We start from the raw sequence: 8,518 nt of genomic DNA, 5'->3' as shown, positions 1-8,518 counted from the left end.
CAACCATACTAGATAAAAAGGTAACACAAAATAGCTAAAACAATGTGGATATAGGTGATCAAAGTCCAAATCCATCGGCTCTCTTTCTGAGCTAATAGTTGGCTCACTCGACCTTCCCTAATATTAGTGGTGATCATGTCAATACCCCGAACTTTAAGTTTAGATGCGTCACACTTATGGTGTATTCTCAAATGCTTGGGAATAGTTTTAACGTAGAAATATCCGTTTCATTTACCGCCGCTTCAATACCTAGGATGTGTTCACGTGTTCTTGTCTTAAGTTATCTAGTTGTGAGCCTTAGGCTGTGTGCCCACGATGCGTTTTTAATGTGTTTCTGCAGCGTTCTTGCAGCTGCGGAAACGCATTAAAAATGCATGGTAGAAGGCCTGCCATGTTCCCCAATGATAATCCGCATGTGCTGTGCACATGCTGCGGAAATTTCCGCTGCGGATTATCATTGCGGAAAAAAACGCAGCACTACCAATTATTTTGCAGAAATGCTGCGTTTTCGCCGCCATTGACTTGCATTGGAACGCACCAATTACGCAAGACTGCATCTGTACTTGTGTAATTGGTGCGTTCTAATGTGCGGATGGTACCCGGGTGTAGATGAGAGGAGAGTCTCCTCCACACCCAGGTACCATTAAAAAATCTGTAAAAAAAAAAGAATAAAATAAAAAATAGATGTATATTTACCTTCCGGCGGCCCGCGCTGCGCTCCTCCTTGCTTCCCGGCACTTTGCAGTGGATTGAAGGACCTGCGCTGACGTCAGAGTTATGTGACGGGTCACTCGACGCTGACGTCGGCAGGTTTTTCAATCCACCGCTGCGGGCACCGAGCAAAGCAAGCCAGCGCGGGCCATCGGAGGGTAAGTATATATTTATTTTTTTATTTTTAACCACTCTCTTGTGTCACACTATATAAATCCATGCAGTTTGCATGGATTTATATAGTGTGACCTAGTTGTCACAAGCACTTTCCAAGTGATGCTATCGCCTGGAAAGCGCTTGTCAATCCGCATGCGGAAATGTCAGTGAATAACGCTCCATTTCCGCATATCCCTGGCAGGAAAACGCATGAACAATCCGCATGTACAATCCGCATGCGTTTTTTTCTGCCAGGGAGATGCAGAAATGCTCAGGAAAAAATCTTGAGCATTTCTGCATCGTGGGCACATAGCCTTACATAGATTTTAGGACAGAGGCATGTCGCATAATAGACCACCACTTTAGAGGTACAAGTTATCGGTTTGGTGATGTAATAGGTCCTAGAGCCCTGGGAATCTGTGAAAGAGTTAGCATGTTCGACATTAGGACACGCCACAGATCAACCACATGGTTCACATCCATTTACTGGAGGTGGTCTTTTCAAAAAATTAGGGGGAGTGGTAGGATAATGATGGCTTCTCATAAAATGATCACAGATTTTTTGCCTTTCTGAAGGTGATTTGCTGTCTGTCTGGTAGATATTTTGCCAATATGGGGTCAGCCATTAACCACTTCGCACCAGAGCCTGTTTTTGCTTTCGTGACCGGGCCAATTTTTTCAATTCTGACCATTGTCACTTTATGAGGTAATTACTCTGGAATGCTTCAACGTATTCCCCTGATTCTGAGACTGTTTTTTCAAGACATATTGTACTTCAAGATAGTGGTAAAATTTCTTCGATATAACTTGCGTTTATTTGTGAAAAAATCGGAAATTTGGCGAAAATTTTGAAAATTTTGCAATTTTCAAACTTTGAATTTTCATGCCCTTAAATCAGAGAGATATGTCACACAAAATAGTTAATAAATAACATTTCCCACATGTCTACTTTACATCAGCACAATTTTGGAACCAAAATTTTTTTTGTTAGGGAGCTATAAGGGTTAAAAGTTGACCAGCGATTTCTCATTTTTCCAACAAAATTTACAAAACCATTTTTTTAGGGACCACATCATATTTGAAGTCACTTTGAGGGGTCTTTATGACATAAAATACCCAAAAGTGACACCATTCTAAAAACTGCACCCCTCAAGGTGCTCAAAACCACATTCAAGAACTTTATTAACCCTTCAGGTGCTTCACAGGAATTTTTGGAATGTGGAAGAAAAAAATTAACATTTAACTTTTTTCACAAAAATGTTACTTTAGACCCAATTTTTTTTATTTTCACAGGGGTAACAGGAAAAAAAAGACCCCAAATTTTTTTGTGCAATTTCTCTTGAGCGTGCTGATACCCTATATGTGAGGGAAAACCACTGTTTGGGCGCACTGCAGGGTTCGGAAGGGAAGGAGCGCCATTAGACTTTTTGAATGTAAAACTTGTCTGAATAATTAGCAGACGCAATGTTGCGTTTGGAGAGCTCCTGATGTGCCTAAACAGTGGAAACCCCCCACAAGTGACACCATTTTGGAAACTAGACCCCTTAGAGAACATATTTAGATGTGTGGTGAGCACCTTGAACCCCAAGGTGCTTCACAGAAGTTTATAATATTGAGCTGTAAAAATAAAATTTTCACATTTTTCCCACAAAAACGTTTTTCATCACTTAATTTTGCATTATCATAAGGGTAATAGGAAAATTTGCACCATGAAATTTGTTGTGCAATTTCTCCTGAACACGCTGATACCCCATATGTGGAGGCAAACCACTGTTTGGGCGCACGGCAGGGTTTGAAAGGGAAGGAGCGCCATTTGACTTTTTGAATGTAAAATTTGTTTGAATAATTAGCGGACGCCATGTTGCATTTGGGGAGCCCCTGATGTGCCTAAACAGTGGAAACCCCCCACAAGTGACACCATTTTGGAAACTAGACCCCTTAGGGAACTTATCTAGATGTGTGGTGAGCACCTTGAACCCCAAGATGCTTCACAGAAGATTATAATATTGAGCTGTAAATATAAAATTTTCACATTTTCCCACAAAAAATGTTTTTCATTCCCTAATTTTGCATTATCATAAGGGTAATAGGATAAATTTCACCATGAAATTTGTTGTGCAATTTCTCCTGAGTACGCCGATACCCCATATGTGGGGTAAAACCACTGCTTTGGTGTACGGCAGGGTTCGGAAGCGATAGGAGCGCTATGTTGGCTGGGATAGGTGGCAGACACCATGTCACATTTGAAGAGTCGCTGACATGCCGAAACAGCAGGAACCTCCACAAGTGACCCTATTTTGTAAACTTCACCTCTCAAGGAATTCATCTAGGGAAGTAGTGAGTATTTTTTAATTTTTAAATTTATACCATTGGACAGTGAAAAAAGCATAATTATATTTTTACCACAAAAAAATGTTTTACCCTCAGATTTTACATTTTCACACAGGGCAATGGGTAAAAATGGTGCCGAAATGTGTCACACAATTTCTTCTAAACGCGGCAATACCCCATATGTGGCTGTATCGTACCGCTCAGCCATACGGCGAGATCTGGGGGGGACGGAGTGCTATTTGACAATTGGAGAACAAATTATTGTAGAATAGGCATTTGGATTTGGGAGCACAAAATTTTCTGAATTTCTTTTGGGGGGCAAGGGCCATTTGGCTTTTCCAGAGCCTTTCTGCTACCAGTAAATTGGAAGTCCCTTATATTTTTAACAGATGACGGACCTGAGTGGGGACTAGCTTTTTTTGAGGACTGAGTTGAAGCTTTTATTGGGAACATTTTACGTAACATTTATCCGGCGCTCTAGGCTGAGCACTTACATCGGGGTTTCTATCTAAATTTCCAAGTGATGTAATTCAGATGAAACCCCTGCGGGATCCATTCACTGTAATGAGGCAGCAGAGTTACTCTGAACTCCGTCTGGCCTCTGTTTAGCGGTGTCCTTTTTTTCAGAAGTGCACAAAACTGTGGCCAACCGCACTTTTATGCACGCCTAAAACAAATGACACCGTGGGATCCCAGGCCAGACGGCATCCACAGTGGCCTATATCTGCCTCATTACAGGGAATCTTCCGTCATGGGTTCTGGCTGAATCATGTATTTCAGAGATTTACACGGAAACTCTGGTGTAAGTGCTCAGCGCAGAGCGCAGGATAAATGTGAGCAGAGCCTTACTGGGATCTTTGGGAGACATAATAAACAAATCAGTAGCAGGTGAAGAATTGGTTTTATTTATTTTTTACGCCGTTCCTAGTGTGATATAACTGATTAGATTACTTCATTCTTCGGGTCGTTGCGATTACAGAGATACCAGATTTATATCGGGTTTTTATGACTGACAGCTGTCACACACTAAGAGACGCTTTTTTTTGCAAAATCTAGTTTTTGCATCACCATATTTTGAGAGCTATAATTTTTCCATATTTCGGCCGACAGAGTCATGTGATGGCTTGTTTTTTGCGGGACGAGTTGACATTTTTATTGGTACCATTTTTGGGTACGTGACATTTTTTGATCGCTTTCTATTCCGTTTTTTGGGAGGTAAAATTAACAAAAACCAACAATTCAGGAATTGTTTTTTGAGGTTTTTTTTTATGCCGTTCTGCGTGTGGTAAAAGTGATCAGGCAGCGTTATTCTTCGGGTCAGTACGTTTACAGCGATACTACACTTACTGTATATTTTTTTATGTTTTGGCGCTTTTACACAATAAAACAATTTTATAGAAAAAAATATATTTTTTGCATTGCTTTATTATGAGCGCTATAACTTTTTTATTTTTCGGCTGATGGAGCTGTATGGCGGCTTGTTTTTTGCGGAACAAGATGACGTTTTCAGCGGTACTATTTTTATTTCTATTTTGCTTTTTGATCGCATTTTTTTCCACTTTTTGTTTGGCGATATGATGAAAAAGCATAGTTTTTTTGCTCCGTTTTTTATTTATTTTTATTACGGTGTGCACAGAAGGAGTTAATTATTGTGACAGTTTTATAGCTCGGGTTGTTTCGGACGCGGCGATACCAAATATGTGTACTTTTTGGGTTTTGTAAAAATATACGGATTTATTGGTTTAATATTTTATTTATTTATTTTTATTTATTTTGTGATTTTTTTTAACAGTTTAAAAACATTTTTTTTTACTTTTTTTTACATTTTTACTTAGTCCCTGTATGGGACATTAATTTTTATTTTTCTGATCACTGATCTCATCTAATGTAATAGACATGTATTACATTACATGAGATCTTCGCTGACTGTTTCACAGTCAGAGTCTCCTACCTGGCTTCAGCTGCAGGCTGAGCCAGGCAGGACACCATATATGGCAGATCTGGAGGCGGTCATGTGACCTCCAGCTGCCATAGCAACCCCAGGTCCTGGAAGGTATCTGGGGTCGTCGGAGAGGTAAGTAAGACGACCCCCTCTCCTCCTGCTGTCTTCTATATGCCGCGATCACTATAGATCGTGGCATATAGAACATAGCAAAGGGTTAACATCACTGGAACCTGATCCAATCAGGTCCCGATGATGTTCTCTGTCAGAGCTAACGCTCTGCACCGGAATCGCAGCGCTTGCAGGACCCTGGGGGTCCTGAGCGCTGCGAGACCACCCACCGTTTTTAAATGTCGGCGCTGCACAGAGCCCAGCAAGCTCCGACGTTTATCTACAGTGGGCGGTCGGGAACCGGTTAAGATGGGCCATGATTTGTTAAGACAGTCACGTAATTCTGTAGCTTTAGAGTGGAATGTTGTAATGAACCATAACTAGTGATGAGCCAGCATGCTCGCAACTGCTCGCCCGAGCATCTCACTGCTCGCAACTGCTCGGCGCTCGCCGAGTATTTCCGGGGTTGCTCGGTGGGAGCTCGGGTCCCCTCCCTGCATGTTTGGCGCTCTTTAGAGCCCCAATGAACATGCAGGGATTGTCTGCCACACACGGTAAAGCCGCAGCCATGTTGGTTGTGGCATTACAGTGATTGGCTGGCCGCACAGGGTCATCAGGTCTATATCAGACCTGGCGCCCCCATGCTAGGCAGGCAGGCAGGGTATACAGCAGACTGCAGTGCACATAGCAAGAGGCTCTATTCTAATTCTGTCTGCTGGTGCTTTTACAGATATTTGTAGAAGTAGCACCAGGTCTCAGGAGCCAGGAATAATTTTTTTTTATCTTTATCCTGATTATTTGCTTAAAAGTCAATCCAGAGAATACTGTTTTTCTGCGCCATTTGCTTGTTGGCACTGCAGAATACAGCCAGGTCCTTTCCATATTACAGCGCTAAAAATCCAGCTATTTAAAACTGGTTTGTCCATCACACGGATCACATATAATTGTGCTGAAAATATTGCCATTTCTGGCCTCCATTGAAATTTTGTTTGTGTGTCAGTGAACTTACTGACACAAGGTCGGCGCTGTTAAAGATAGTTGCCTACAGGCCAGCTATTTAAAACTGGTTTGTCCGTCACACGGATCACATATAACTTCGCTCCAAATTCAGCCATTTGTAGTGAGCGTGGAAGATATTGTCCTCCATTTAAAATGGGCAAGGTATGTGGCAACGGACGGGGAACTGGACATGATGGTGATGGTGCATGCAGAAACCGAGACCGTGGGCAAGCTGAAATTGTGCCACAACAAACACCCACATCTTCTCGCTCAACCTTCCTGTACCAATTAATAAAGGAAACCACTATTGAACACAGAGCAGTGTGAAAAGGTTATTGGTTGGATAGCGGATAATGCTTCCAGTCAGTTAGCCACCACCACCCTGTCTTCCACACGGTCAAGTCTCAGTAGCCGTAAGTCTGGACCGCATATTCCTCACCCTGATCCTCCTTCCTCCCACTATGCCTAGTGTTCCCACACTTGGACACTCCGAAGAGCTGTTCACTTTTCCATTTATAAATTTAGGCCGCTTGCCTGGTCCACTTGAAGTGGGGCAAGAGGAGATCACATATAGCGATGCTCAAATATTTGAGCAGCCAAGATCATATGAAGGCGGCGGTGGGAAAGTGTCACAAGAGGTAAACAATGATGAGACACAATTGCCAGAAAGTCAGGAGGAGGACCAGAGTGCGGAAGTGTAAGACAAGGTGGTGCATGATATAGTAACTGACCCAACTTGGCAGGAGGACATGCAGAGCGAGGACAGCAGCAAACGGGGAGGGAGGTAGAGCACCCCAAAAGGCAGGAAGAAGCAGTGTTGAGGCCACAGACAGAAGGCGGGCAACCGTTCCCCATAACACCAACACGACGGAAGTTGCCAGTACAACTGTTAGATCTTCCCCAGTCTGGTTGTTTTTTAAAGACTCTACCGATAACCCCAAAAAGGCCATTTGCACCACCGGCCAGGCCAGTATCAGCAGGGTAGCAAAACTACCAGCCTGACCACCACCAGCATGATCAGGCACAAGGCAGCAAAGCACCTGACTTTGTGGGCCGAATCCCAGGGTCCAGGAACAGTGTCTGCGGGTGACACCACTGCTTCTTCTGCTGTTGTGCGTGCAAGCCAATCCCCTGTCCATAGTGCATGTGAAGATGCCTCCTGCCCGGCACCTGTCGTTGCACACTCTCAAGTAGCAGCATCAGGAAGCACGTCCTTGTCCCAGCGCAGCTTTCAGTTGTCCATACCCCAGTCCTTGGAATGCAAGCGCAAATACGCAGCCAACGTCCCACAGGCCACACTACTAAATTCCCACATTTCACGACTGCTTGCGATCGAAATGTTGCCTTTTAGCAACCTGCATTCCGCAAGCATTTCGCAACCTGATGGCGGCAGCCATCCCTTGGTACTCGGTCCCCAGCCGCCACTATTTCTCCCAGTGTGCCGTCCCCGCATTACACAAGCACGTGTCCCAAAACATTAGCCGTGCCCTCAACAACGCAGTTACCGGGAAAGTCCACCTAACCACGGACACGTGGACAAGTGCTTGTGGGCAGGGACAGTACATCTTGCTGACGGCACACTGGGTTAACATACTGGAAGCCGGGACCCAGTCGGATCTTGGGATGGAACACATCCTCCCGATGCCGAGGATTGCGGTCCCTAGGTCAATCAGGGTTGCCCCCAAAGTCTACAGCTCCAGCACCTCATCCTCCTCAGCCTCTTCCTCCTCTGCAGCCTCCATCTCCGAAATGACCATATCAGTCACAAGCTGGAAGCACTGCCTTGGCCAAGCGGCAACAGGCTCTGCTGAAGCTAATATGCTTAGGTGACAAACCGCACAATGCTGAAGAGTTCACTCATCTCTAGTCATGAGATCTCCCCTATGATGTGTAGATGGCTGTGAAGGTCTTGTGCTCAGTCTTGTTTTATCCACCAGTAGTAAGTAACGCCTTTCCACTTGCCATTATATGCCCGTTCCCTAGCGCTGCTTCCTACTGGTGTCCTGCTTCACTAGCAATCATCTGATGAAGGTCATGGTTTAACCACTTTGCACCAGAGCCTGTTTTTGCCTTCGTGACTGGGCCAATTTTTTCAATTCTGACCACTGTCACTTTATGAGGTAATTACTCTGGAATGCTTCAACGGATTCCCCTGATTCTGAGATTATTTTTTCGTGACATATTGTACTTCATGATAGTGGTAAAATTTCTTCGATATCACTTGCGTTTATTTGTGAAAAAATCGGAAATTTGGCTAAAATTTTGCAA

This window comes from Phyllobates terribilis, unplaced genomic scaffold (assembly GCF_046119375.1).
Source record: "Phyllobates terribilis strain yellow unplaced genomic scaffold, ASM4611937v1 Scaffold_30__1_contigs__length_15301838, whole genome shotgun sequence".
In the NCBI taxonomy this organism is placed as follows: Eukaryota; Metazoa; Chordata; class Amphibia; order Anura; family Dendrobatidae; genus Phyllobates; species Phyllobates terribilis.
This window is presented reverse-complemented; position numbering follows the sequence as displayed.